The following is a 14,985-nucleotide window of genomic DNA, read 5'->3' on the forward strand; positions in this document are numbered from 1 at the left end:
GGGTCCTAAACTTGTAAAATTTGTTTGATAATGATAAATGTCATGTTATATTTGATAAATTAGCTTGCTGATTGGTTTGTCATAGTAGCCAAAATATTAGTTTTGCGAGTGGCTGAACCATGTACATTTCGAGCCTTAAAAGACTGATGTATTGGCAAAATTGCTAGTTTGATTGTATGAATATGTAATTGAAATTTTAATGCATAATTATATTGCATGATATGAGAATGTCTTATTGAATGGTATGAAATGTTGAGATATTAGGTTTTTGCATGAATTAAATGCATGAAATATTTACTATGATATATATGTGTGAGGTTGCTATTGTGCACAATGAAATTTGTAAAGTATGTGAATTGAACAATATCGATAGATACCATTTTAATGGTAATTTGAAAATTGGAACACTACTTCCTTTTTCTGAAAGTATGTGATTATTGAGGACATGTTGAACATGTCGAATAAATGTGAAAAATATTGAAATATGATTAAGTATGAATTTGTATGAGATATTGCATGTGCATTGGGATGTGATTTAGTTGTTGACTGAGGAGTTCCGTGGAGTACTGGCAGCATATTAAGTCCTAATATATTTGTAGTCAGTGCACTGCATTTTGGAGTACCAAGGGGATTGGCGATTGTATCGTATTATTTATTTGGTAGTTTCACTGCATTATTGATTATTGGTGGTTTTACCACATCGAGCATTGCTCACATACATTGGAGTTTGGCAGACGGGTTCTGGGGAACTCGTGGTGTGTAGCGGATGATATGGGTAGGATCTCACATGTGCATTTTTCACGATCATGTGCATTTGAAAATTATTATTGATAATGTTTGATTGTGTTATTGGCACCTCTATGAAATTGCCTTTATGAATGCTTAATACTTGTTTAGTCTCACACTGAGCTTGTTAAGCTCACTCCATTATCTCAACTTCTCAGGTAATGATCAAATGTAGGATCGAAATTGGCATTCGGACGTACGGAGGACTTCGAACTTTACTTCGTCATATTATTTTAATTTAATTATGATTTTTTGGTTATTTTATTATTTTTTGGTTTTTGATTGTAAAGTTTCTTTAAACTGTGGTTTGGGACTATTCAAGATTTTGGGGTTTTTCATGCATGCATGACACGCATATTTGGTATAAATACAAGATTTTTATAAATATGTTGAAATGGACTATGCATGATATATGGCTAAATTAGTAATTTGACTAGTAATGGTACATTTTCACTGCTAAGAAGATAACAAAATGGTTTTTCAAAGGCAACATTGTCAGTAAGGTTTTACAAAAACTCATCTAATTCGCTAATTTGACCTAAGCATGGTTGGACTAAGTAAATGGACGTTTTCCAAAGCTAGCAATAAAAACAACGATTTTATAAAAAGTACTTGAAGATTTTTAACTATCGTTAAGGTAGGTTCGACACTAAGGTGTCCAATGTGGCCTTCCCTATTTGACCATAACGTCTAGGCCAAGTTTGGGAGGTTACATTTAGTGGCATCAAAGCCTTGGTTCAAAACCTCGGACTGAGATTTTAAATCTACTTAAGTTAGTTTAAATGCATGCATACATGAAAAGGGAAAATTTAGGATAAACAAACCACAATGGATTTAGAAAATGTTTTATACAGGAAATGACAAAGTCCGCAGGTCCGATGCCAAGTCCATAAAAACAGTACTGAAAATCTATTAAGACTATATAGACTATTGCATAAAAATTTTATAAAAGAATTATAAAATATGATAGCGTAAATGACTAAAATAAGGTACTAAAAGCTCTTACTTGTCAAATTTTAGATCTATAAAACACCGAAATGAATGCACGTGGAATGATAACTCGTGGTAGGAGCGGCCATAGGGGCAACCTTTGAGGGCTCCAGTTGAGTCAGCTACATCGTTAGGGCTGGAACTAGATAATGAACAGATTGTGGTTAACAGTAAACCCACTACTGAGGGTGGAAATATAGAAAATGGGAATATTAATGATGACCATGTTAGGAATGATAAAGTAACACAGGCTTTATTGAGGGCCTTGAATAGGGTTGTTAGGGCTCTAATAGGAGGTGCTAGTCGTGGGACGATTGCTGAAAGGCTTCACTCTAGTGGAGCAGAATTATTTAGGGGTATTTTTGGAACTACTTCTACTGTGGTTGGATACTAGATGGAAACCATTGAATGAATTTTAGAGGATTTGGAATGCACTCCTGAGCAGAAACTTATGGGTGTCGTGTCACTGTTGAGAGATAAGGCATATCGGTGGTGGCAATCAGTGATTAGAGGAACGTTGCCATAGCATATTGGTTGGGCTTATTTTCAGGAGGCCTTTTAGGGTAATTATGTGGGCCATCGCTATGTGGAAGCGCGACCGTTGGAATTTATTAAACTTAAACAAGAAGACAAGATAGTTTCTGTGTATGACGTAAAATTTCTAAGCTTAAGCCGCTATGCACCTAGTGTGGTAGCATCTGAGCAGGAAAATAGTTTTTTTTTCAAGAAGGTCTAAGGTATGACCTCAAATTTCAGATAGCTCCACACCAAGAGCTTGTGTTTGACCTTTGGTCGAGAAGACCATGATTATTGAGGAGATTAAATGCATGGAGTACAAAAGGAAAGGGAAACAGAGGGATCAACTAAAAATAGAAACAGGCCCTACTGGCCCAAATCCGAGACCTATTAAGTGGGCCAGGAAGGCTAGGCCCCCACAGAATAGGGATGCAATGGACCCTAGAGAAGGGCAGATTCATGTTTGCCAGTATTGTCAGAGGCACTATCTAGGTGAGTGTTGCAGGAGGATGGGTGCTTGTTTGGTATGTGGTTCTATGGAGCATAAGATTAGGGATTATCCTCATCGTCAATATTAGGTGCAAGATTCGGCTCAAAATCAAAGCCCAGCTGGGGTTTAAAATCAGAGAGGTAATCAGGGTGCTCAGAGGGGTAGTAATTAGATTTGATATGGGAATGGTAATTAGGGTCAGAGAGCACTAGCTCCAGGTGCGAATCGAGTTGAGGCGAGACAGCCTACCTTGGTTTATGCAGCTAGGCGCCTTGAGGATAGAGATGTGGCTGATGTCATAGCAGGTACCTTTACTACTTACTTGATACCCTATTTTGCTTTGATTGACATAGGATTTGCCCATTCGTATGTTGCTTGTAATGTGGCTATAAAATTGGGGATTGGGGTAGAGGAAACAAAAAACATTGTAACTATAGTTAGTCCCTTAGGATCCTTCGCACTTGTAAATAAAGTTTATAAAAGATGCCCTTTAGAGGTTCAAGGAGAGGTATTCCTTGTCGATTTGATAGAACTTCCTTTCAATAAATTTGATTTGATTTTGGGGATGGACTTGTTGGTTGAGCATCAAGTTCGATTAGATTGTGCATTGCAAAGGGTGACTTTGGTGACTGAGTCTGGGAAAGAAGTTATCATGGTAAGGGAACGTCGAAATTATCTATCCAATGTAATCTTTGCTTTAGTAGCAAAAATGATGGTTCGAAAAAGGTACAAAGCATTTTTGGCTTATGTTCGAGATGCAAGCTTCATTGCCCCTATAGTTGAAGGTATTCGTATAGTAAGGGAACTTCCTGATGTATTTGCCGATGAACTGCCAAGGTTACCTTCAAAGGGGGAACTAGAATTCAGAATTGAGTTGCTGCTGGGAACGGCACTGGTGTCCATCGCTCCTTACCGCATGGCATTGAAAGAGCTTAAGGATATGAAAGTGCAATTGCAAGAACTAATGGATAGGGGTTTTATTAGACCCAGTGTTTTGCCATAGGTTACACCTATTTTATTTGTGAAGAGGAAAGATGGAACCTTACGGTTGTGCATCAATTATCAACAACTGAATAAATTAACTATCAAGAATAAGTACCCTCTACCAAGTATTGATCACCTATTCGATCAGTTTAGAGGTGAAAATGTATTTTCCAAAATTGACTTAAGATTTGGGTATTACCAACTCAAAGTGAAAGAATCTGATATTCCAAAAATTACTTTTCGGACTCCTTATAGACATTACGAGTTCCTTGTCATGCCTTTTGGGTTGACTAATGCACCAGTAGCCGTCATGGATCTTATGAACCGTGTCTTCCAACCTTTCCTTGATCAGTTCGTAGTGGTTTTCATTGATGACATCCTTGTGTACTCCTAGTAAAAAATCGAGCATTATGAGCATTTAAAAGTGGTTTTACAGATACTCCATGAAAAATAACTTTTTCCCAAACTTAGTAAGTGTGAATTTTGGTTGAAGGAAGTGATTTTTTTGGGTCATATGGTATCAGCTGAGGGTATTTTCATAGATCTAAGGAAGGTTGAAGCTCTTCTAGATTGGAAGCAACCGAAGAATGTTTTAAAAATTTAGAGTTTTCTGGGTCTTGCTGGGTACTATCAAAGGTTTGTCGAGGGTTTTTCCTTGATAGTAGCCCCATTGACTAAGCTGTTGAAGAATAATACTCCATTTAAGTGGGAAGGCGAACAGCAAGCCAGTTTCAAAAAGTTGAAGTCTGTGTTGACAAAAGCTCCCATCTTAATTCAACCGAAATCTGGTAAGGAATATGTTGTGTATAGCGATGCTTCGCATGTTGGGCTTGGTTGTGTTCTAATGCAAGATGGTAAAGTTGTAGCATATGCCTCAAGACAACTTAGGCCACATGAATATAATTACCCCACTTATGATTTGGAGTTGGTAGCTGTTGTTTTTACTCTCAAAATTTGGAGACACTACTTGTATGGTGAGAAGTGTATTATTTACACCGATCACAAGAGTCTCAAATATCTCCTCACTTATAAAGAACTTAATTTGAGGCAGTGAAGGTGGACTGAGTTGTTAAAGGACTATGACTGCACTATCGAGTATCACCTCGAAAAAGCCAATGTTGTGGCTGATGCCTTGAGCAGAAAGGCAATGTCTGATTTGAGGGCTATGTTTGCTCGCTTGAGTCTTTTTGATGATGGTGGTATCTTGGCTAAATTGTAGGTAAAGCCTGCATGAGTTTAGGAAGTCAAGGATAAACAGATGAAACTCTAACACCTCGATTTAAACAGGTTGAGGATGGTTTGACTGAGGACTTTGGGATTAATTCTGATGGAATTTTGTGCTTTAAAGAGAGATATTGTGTGCCCAATGATCAGAATTTGAGACAAATCCATACTTCAAGAAGCACATAGCAGCCCTTATACTATGCATCCTGGTAGTACTAAGATGTATCATGATTTGAGGGAAGTGTATTGGTGGACGGGTCTTAAACGTGAAGTGACTGAATTTGTATATAAATGTTTGACTTGCTAGCAGGTTAAAGCTAAACATTAGTTGCCATCAAGGTTGCTCCAACTGATTCGAATTCCACAATGGAAGTGGGAGAGAGTGGCAATGGACTTTGTTAGTGGGCTACCCTTAACACCTACTAAGAATGATTTGGTTTGGTTTGTGGTTGATGGATTGACTAAGTCCGTCCATTTTGTTCTTGTTTGTACTGACTACTCTCTCCAGAAGTTAGCTAAGCTTTATGTTTTTGAGAGTGTGATTGCATGGTGTGCCAGTGTTAATTATTTTAGATCAGGATCTTAGATTCACGACTTGATTCTAGAAGAAGTTGCATGAGGCTTTAGGTACTCGATTGGATTTTACTATGGCTTTCCATCCATAATCCGGTGGTCAGTTAGAAAAGGTCATTCATATATTTGGAAGATATGTTGAGGAGTTGTGTAATCGACTTCCAAGGCAATTGGGAGGAGCATTTATCGATGGCAAAATTTGCCTATAATAGCAGTTTTCAGTCAAGTATCCAAATGGCACCTTACGAAGCTCTTTATAGTCGTAAGTGTCGCTCGCCTTTATGTTGGACTGAAGTGGGTGAAAAGAAGTTGATTGGTCCAGAATTGGTTACAAAAATCGAGGATAAAATTTGATTAATTCAAGAAAGATTAAAGGCAGCTTCAGATAGACAGAAGTCATATGCCGATTTGAAGCGCAAGGACATTGAGTTCAATGTGGGGGATTTTGTTTTCCTTAAAAGGATTGGTCCCTATCGAGTTCTTAAAAGGATTGTTCCTATGGCTTACCAACTTGAGTTTCCACTTGAGTTAGATTGTAATCACTATATATTTCATGTCTCAATGTTGAGACGGTATCGATCTGATCCCTTGCATATTGCTCCAGTTGAGGAGATGGAGGTTAGACGGGATTTATCATTTGAGGAGGAATCGGTTTGAATATTAGAACATGAGACCAAAGCGCTAAGACAAAAGCAAATTCCATTAGTTAAAGTAGTGTGGAGAAATTATGGCATTGAATAGGCTACTTGATATGGGGTTGCACGTGGACCAAGATCAAGTTGTCAAGTCACGGAAAAGTCCAACAAAAGCTATAGACACTTGGCTGAAACGAAAACAGATCTTGAAGTTTGGGAATGGATGAAACGCAACAAGAACAATAAAACAAAGTTAATCAATAATTTCGGCACAAGCAGAAATAATTAAAGAAGCATGGACAACAAGAAAGATAAAGAAAGTCCTAAGAAGCCTTGAAGTCAAGAAAGATTTCACAACTCCCTTCAAACGGCTCCAATCTACCCTCCAATGTAGAAAACACAGCAAGAAGAAGGTTGAAGATGGTTCCCACAATCAAAAAGATTGTTAAATCTACTTCTAAAGAAAACTCAAGAGAAAATTCTTGGAGAAACTCAAAGAGAATTTTCAATTAACAAAAAATCTGATTTCAATGTATATTCCTTTTAAGGGTGGCCGGCCAAGCCATATATATAGGCCTTCTAACTATTTTCCTAACCCTACTAGGAAAACTTAAAAAAAAACCCTAATTTTTTACTTTCAAGGGAAAATTTAGCCAAGGCTTTTAATGGGCCTCTTGGACTGAACTTTTACAAAGAAATTTATTCATAAATTCTAAAAATTAAAACTAAGTATTTAAAGAATTAAAATTTCACAAATTGGGCCACTTTGACAATTTGGCCTAATTTTCAACTAAGTCTAATTTAAACTTCTTGGTTGGGCTTGGAACATCTTATTGGGCTGTATCTTCAAGAATTTGGGCTTGTAATTCGTTCTCTCCTGAAACTGGTTCGTTGATGCTCGTAAGTGAGATCCAATGCGCTTTAGCTGCAAAATTCAGTTTCTTGGGCCAAGATTTCCAAGATTTGAAATCTTGATTTTCTTGATTCTTGAAATCGCTCAAAACAGCAAAATTGGACCAAGATTCGGTTTCTTGATTTTCTTGAAAACAAGAAAGTGAGTCTTGATTTTCTTTTTCCTTTGTGTACGCATCTAAGGTCTTGCTAATGAAGTCTTGAACGGTTCCATTTAATTTCATACGCATTTGTCTGGCCTTTGACCTCGTTATTGGGCCTTGTGGTAATTTGAGCCCATCACATTCTCGAGCTTGAGTTGGGCCTTTGTGACTCGTATCACTACTTGGGAGCCGAAGGACTTAATTCGGCTTCAATATCCTCATCTCTTTGAAATAGGTAATTTTGAGGAAGAAATTTCTTTAAGGGGGTAAAGCCATAACATCCCAAATTTAGCTCCATAAAATTTAAAAATATATCAAAAATAGGGAATTAACCCAATGGTTAGTCATTAAATGTGAAAGCTTGCTTGAAAGTTAGTTGAAGATCTCAAGTTCAAGTCTCAACTCTTACAAAATAAATTATTTTTTTTGCAAATCCCCCTGGTTTTTTTATGTCTTGGCATCCAAGCCTAGTAAACCTAGGTATAAATACATTTTTTATTAAAATAATCAGCCTTTTAATCACTTTTCTTCTACCTTAGTCGTCCCTAACCCCCTCTCTCTCTTCATCTTTATTTTTTTCTTCTCCCTTTTTCCTCCATTGTTGTTGTTGCCTACACCTCCCCTTTTACCATCTTCTTCTTCTTCTTTTTGCATAAAAATTTTACACCATATCCCTTACTTATTGCTGAAAATTTTCCTCAATTAAATCAGCCCTAATCTAAAATTTTGAACTCCAAGATCAATCCCAAACATCGCCTAGAAAGTGCCATTGTTGTTTCTCTCGACTAGCTTGTGTAAGGTCTCTTTTCTCTTCAATTTCTTAATTAATCTTGTCCATTAAAAACCTAAATTTCTAGATCTAGAATTTAGGAGATTTTAAATGTTCTTAAAGGTATTTTTCCAGATTTTAATGAGGTCTCAAAACGTTTTAAAATTTAGCCCCAATTTTGGCCACCATGGGTAGTGGTGCGTGCACATATGTGTAGAATAGGGGGCTGTTTTGTTTCTTGAATCTTGTCCAATTAATTCTATATTTAATTTGAGTTCTTGAACCCTCCTAATCAGATACTAAACTCTTGTCAATTAGGGGAAAACATTCTTGATCGTTTGGGCATTCGAAACTCGCAAATCGGGAACCATAAGTGCAGTTAAGCGTAAAATTAATTGTTGTTTCGACGTAGTTGTAGGGTAAATGTTATGGATTGATTAAATGAAGGAATTGAATAATTATTAGCTACTAATGTTCCAGTATATTATGGAATTCCAAATGCCTCAAATCAACTGTAAAGTCAAAGAACGATCGTACGTACGGTCCGCATCAATAAAGGTAAGGAATCAAACTAGTTGAATTTGTAAAATAGTTATTAATTCAAAAATTGATTTGAACCCATAGGTGGGTAATTGGGAGTTGGTTAAGTGGTAAATTTATTGAATTTATATTAAATTTTGGTTTAGGATCATATAAAGGTTTATTAAGGAAAATTGGAAGATTCACTAGGGTGCTACAAAAATGTGAAAAATAAGGTGTGGGTCCTAAACTTGTAAAATTTGTTTGATAATGATAAATGTCATGCTATATTTGATAAATTAGCTTGCTGATTGGTTTGGCATAATAGCCAATATATTATTTTTGCGAGTGGCAGAACCAGGTACGTTCCGAGCCTTGAAAGACTGATGTGTTAGTAAAATTGCTAGTTTGACTGTATGAATAAGTAATTGAGATTGTTATTCATAATTATATTATGTGATATGAGAATGGTTGATTGAATGGTATGAAATTTTGAGATATTAGGTTTGTCCATGGTTATTTGCCTGAAATATTTACTATGATATATATACATGAGGTTGCTATTGGTGCACAATGAAATTCGTAAAGTATGTGAATTGAACGATATTGATAAATACCATCTTAATTGTAATTTGAAATTTGGAACACTTCTTCCATTTCCTGAAAGTATGTGATTATTGAGGACATGTTGAACATGTCAAATAAATGTAAAAAGTATTTGATGCAAACCGGCTCGGAGTGAGTCGAGTCATTTATGTGCTCAATCGTTAAAATGAGAAGTATCGTCTGATTTAAAATAAAGGGTTAAATTTGGCTAAATGTGGTATTTAGTTTCCAAAATAGGATCAAGATGGCTAAGTAAGATATGTAATGGATTCGGTTAAGTGAAGAGGCTAAAGGTTATTGAAGATGGATTTGCAGATGGCTCGAATGGCTTTAAGGTCAAGAAGGAACCAGTACTAAAATGGAGTACTAACCCGATTCTTATAAGACACTTAAAGGTGGTGGAAAGGACCTTGACCCGCTAACTATAAGAGTTAGGAACCAAAGGTATCAAATGGTTGAATGTCACACTCAGGATTGAGTGATAAGTTCGAAGAAACAAGGAAGATGCCACTAGCAAGCTAGATAAGTCTACTTGAGTCTAAAACTAAATAAGAGAGTTGAAGAAAACTCACAAAATGTATAAACATTAATCAATGGTTCAAAAGTCCTTAAAAGATTGAAATAACAACTATTTATAGACAAAGTTTAAAGCTAGCCGAATAGCCACATTTATCCTTAAGAATTAAGCAAATGGATTCATTTAATGCCTTAGCTAAATTCGGCTGAACATGGACAGCTTCTAGAATGAGCATTGAATCTTGGAAAATTGAGAAAGGTGCATGGAAGAGCTAGGTTCGTCCAATGTGCTTGAATAAGCTCATTTAAAATGCAACTTTTGGCTGAAAAGTGACCACGAATTAATAGGAAATTGAGCAGCCAATTGAAGTGTGAAAGCTCAGCTTTGAAGAGTCCTTGATTGTGAACACTATGAACCGAACAGCCAAAATGTATCCAGCAATGTGAAAGAATTAAATGGCAGCTTTGGAGTAGGAAACATTATCTCCTTTGGCCGAATAGTCACATAGGAATATTCAAAATTCAGCACACAAATTTGATGGCATTCCATGCATGTATCGCCAAGTACATTGAACCCAACATGCATGTATCTTGTTTAAATGCACTCCACATTCGGCCAACCTACAAAAGGAACATATGAACTTAATTTAATTTATATTCAGCTGAACTTGATTAATAACATAATCTGGACAAATTATATTCACCTAATTAAAACAAGACACATTTAATTTAAGTTAAGACCCAATTAATTCGGTTAGGACAAGACACATTTAAAACATGCAATAAAAACATATTTACAAGCTGTAGGAATTAAGATGACTTAATAACATGTAATAAAACATAATTAACATGCATCATTAAATTCGTCCAGATTTAAGACCAAATAAACAACGAAAATTAATTGAGCTGTGCATAACTAATTAACTAACTCAAATAATTATTTCAGCAACTATATTAACGTCTAAATGGAATTGAGCTAGATTTGAGCTGATTCAAGCTCGTAGAGCTGGAAATGAACTAAATGGAGCTTAATGAAATGGAATTTAACTAATTTAGGTCGCATGGGTTTGCAAGCGATGCTTAGGGAGCTGGTCCAAAAAATATGCCCGGGGTGTGGTCGTATCAGTATTGAAATATGATTAAGTATGAATTTGTATGATATATTACATGTGCATTGGGATGGAATTTTGTGGTTGACGGAGGAGTTATGTGGAGACCGGCGGTATATTAAGTTTGCCTATATTTGTAGTCAATGCACTACATTTTGGAGTTCTTTGGGATTGGTGATTATATCACATTATTTATTTGGTAGTTTCACTGCATTATTGATTATTGGTGGTTTTACCACATCAAGAATTGCTCACATATGTTGGAGTTTGACAGACGGGTTCTAGGGAACTCGTGGTGTGTAGTGGATGGTATGGGTAGGATCTCACATGTGCATTTGAAAATTATTATTGATAATGTTTGATTGTGTTATTGATACCTCTATGAAATTGTCTATATGAATGCTTAATACTTGTTTAGTCTTACACTGAGCTTGTTAAGCTCACCCCATTATCTCAACTTCTCGGGTAATTATCAAACTTAGGATCGAAATTGGCATGCAGACGTACGGCGGACTTCAGACTTTACTTCATCATATTATTTTAATTTAATTATATTTTTTGGTTATTTTATTATTATTCGATTTTGGATTGTAAAGTTTCTATAGATTGTGGTTTGGGACTATTCAAGATTTTGGGGTTTTTCATGCATGCATGACACGCAAATTTGGTAGAGATACATGGTTTTTATAAATATGTTGAAATGGACTATGCATGATATATGGCTAAATTAATAATTTGACTAGTAATGGTACATTTCCGCTGCTAAGAAGATAACAAAAAGATTTTTCAAAGGTAATGTCGTCAATAAGGTTTTATAAAAACTCACTTAATTCGCTAATTTGACCTAAGCATGGTTGGACTAAGTAAATGGATGTTTTCCAAAGCTAGCAATAGAAACCACGGTTTTATAAAAGGGAGTACTTAAAGGCTTTTAACTATCGTTAGGGTAGGTTCGACACTAAGGTGTCCAATGTGGTCTTCTCGATTCTACCATAACGTCTAGGCCTGGTTTGGGAGTTTACATGGCTTACCTATGTTAAATTCATGTGGATTATGTTTGAGTATGCTAACATGTGTTGCTATATGCTAACAAGGTTATAATGGCATGTATAGGTGAACTGGTGATGTATGTTAGTTGATAAGTTTTGCTAGTATATGTGTGTTATTATGGTTGGTGCTCTTTTGGTACTTTTGGTATCTTGATGTGGTATGTGTATATGGGTAAAATGATGCATGTTTTGATAGCTAAATTTTGGTGTGTTATCAAAAAGTGACAAAATGGTCAGGTATGGAATGTTTTGAGGTGCATATGAGCCAAATGAGTATGTTTTTAATATGATAAATATGCATATGTTTGATATGTTAGATTGATTATGAATGAGGTGCCTTATTGGCATATTGGTTGGATGTATTATTAGACTATTGAATTGGTATCTTTTTGCGGGTTTTGAACATGTTTTAACACCTTGGTCATGTGTGCAAATTGTGTTTAGTGACATGCTTGAGTTAGGTGAAGGAAATGGTTTGATTTTCACTAATTTCTTGTCCACACGGCCTAAGACACGGGCATGTGTCTCCGTCATGTGTGACACATGGCCATGCGACACAGCTGTGTGTCCCCTGTAGGTTTCAAAGGTTGCAAGTTAGGTAGTTACACGGCCTAGCACACGGCCTGGCACACGGGGATGTGAGGTCATTTCAAAAGTTACACGGCCTTGCACACGGGTGTGTGGCTTGGCCGTGTGACCTAAGTCAGAGAGTTACATAGGCTAGGATACGACCATGTGTCCCTATTTCAATTGGTTACATAGGCATGTGACTCAACCATGTGACCCCTGCAGTTTTGAATTTTCTAACTTTTCCTTAATGTTTCAAATGATCCCAATTTAGTTTCGAATCATTTCTAAGGCCCCGAGGGCTCGAATAAGAGACGATATGCATGTATATGAATTGATTATGCTATGATTGGAAATGAATGTTTTTAGGTTACATTTATACAGTAATTCTCCGTAACCCTATTCCGACGACGGATACGGGTTAGAGGTGTTACATACACATTAATCAATTTCATCGATAAAAGAATAAACAAACACATTGGCATAAATATCAAAATAGGATAAGTAAATGAAATGAACTAATAAATCAATATTTAACACATATTCAACAATTTAAAATGACATTAGAAAATTAAATAAATTAAGCACGAATAAATAAATCTAATATGCACAACAAATACTAAAAAAACCCAGCTCTCAAACCTAAGTAAGTCGACTTACTAACATAAGAGTACGAAGGCCTACATAAGAGTAAGTTGCCTACATAAGAGTACGGGGGCTAGTAAGTAAAGCTAGACACGAAGGGCCTAAATTGACGTAGAGTCGCCACTAACCAATTAGGGCTAGGTTGGTTTTCCACCTATCATCTAAAAGTCTAGAATTAATACTACGAAAAAATCCTAAAAGTCTAGACTCGACCTCATCACCAAATTTTGGGTTCGAGAGTGCAGTTACGTGTGGGGAATGTTAAAGCACCCCCACAACGCCTATCCAGGGATAGTCCTACGGGGTCTTAGAAGCTAGGTTTTTTTAATTTAAGCATATTAGTGTCTTAATCTAAGCTAAAATCTTATGGAAATCTTAAATAAAAACTCTAAATAAATTGCCTCCGGTTTACTTGTAACTCGATTAAGATGTGTTCACCAAACTTATCTAATTTGAAAATTAAATTAGAGATTTTTACTTTTAACAGAACCCTAAAGGATACTTAAATAATTCTAGTAAAATACCTTCAATTCCTAAAATTAATTATATTTTAGAATTCTAAAACAACCTAGAAATTACCAATGAATTAAGAGAAATATTAAAATTCATCTACAACTTATTCAATCTTTTATTATTTTTAAAGATTTAATTAATAATGTTTAACCTATCAAGATCTTACGAAAGTATCATATGTTGGGTTTATGATTTATCTTACTTTAAAATTCTTGATCTAAGGTTTAAATTTGTCAAAATCCTAAAATAATATATCTTAAATAAAATTTATTAGCTTTCTTAAAAGTTTCTAAAATAAAATACTTAGAAGACCTACTCATGATTTACAATTCACTTACAAAAATATTTAGTTTTAATCTTGAACAATGTCCTAAAGAATATTTACATAGTAATTTAATATTCTAAAGAGGAGTCCTATACAATATTTAAAATTAGTTTAAAACCCTAAAAAATATCCTACATATTATTTATAATTTTCTAGGGTAAATGGTAGATAAGATCTTAAAGACTAACCTAAATTCAACTGTAAAAACTTATGGTTTCATTAAAATATAACACCTACATAACTAACTTCATGTCAACATTTATAGGATGGAAAAATGACCTAAAGTTCCCTCTTTTAAAATAAATAGTAATAAAATAGAATCTAAACATTAAAAACATATTTTTATTTTTAAAAATCTAAACTTTCTCTTTTAAAAAAGAATCAAAACTTTTCCCAAGATCAAGCCTTTTTTTTAAAAAAAACGTTTATTTTAGAAAGGGGAAAGGAAAAAAAGCGGAATTTTGGGGCTCCTAGGGTGGAAGACCGATGGTCTGGTGACGTCCCCTTCATCGGAGCTCAAAACCCAATCCCTCATGACATGTCTATGGAAAAAAGAAAAGAAAAAGAAATAGCATGCTTGTTGTTGTTGTTTTTTTTTTACCTTTTTTATATAAAAATAATAATATGAAAAGCCTCTTTTTTTTTCCTTTCATTTCATGTATATGTGCTGCTTTTTCATCTTGTTTATTTGTAAAAAAAAAGATAATAAAAATATTTATTAATAATAATAGTAGTAGTAATGATAATAGTAATAATAATTTGGGCCCTTGACGGGCCCAAAAAAGAAAAGAAAAACAAATGCCTCTAATTTACCAAAATTGGGTGGGCTTCGAACGAGCCCAAGAGAGAACAAATGGGCCTCTAATTGGGCTCAGACAAAATTGGGTATCTACAACTGCCCCTCTTTGTTCGTGGCTTCCGTAGCAAGGAACATACAAAGACGTAAACACCTAACCACTATCAAATCACACTCAACATCGCAGTACAAGGAATAATAGATTTTACAATTACCAAAATTGAAACAGATCAAAACCTGTTATGTTATCTAAAACTAGAAAAGTAGATACTAAACCATCAAAATATGAAGAGTGAAATAAGATAAATTCAGACCTTA

This window comes from Gossypium raimondii, chromosome 11 (genome assembly GCF_025698545.1).
Source record: "Gossypium raimondii isolate GPD5lz chromosome 11, ASM2569854v1, whole genome shotgun sequence".
In the NCBI taxonomy this organism is placed as follows: Eukaryota; Viridiplantae; Streptophyta; class Magnoliopsida; order Malvales; family Malvaceae; genus Gossypium; species Gossypium raimondii.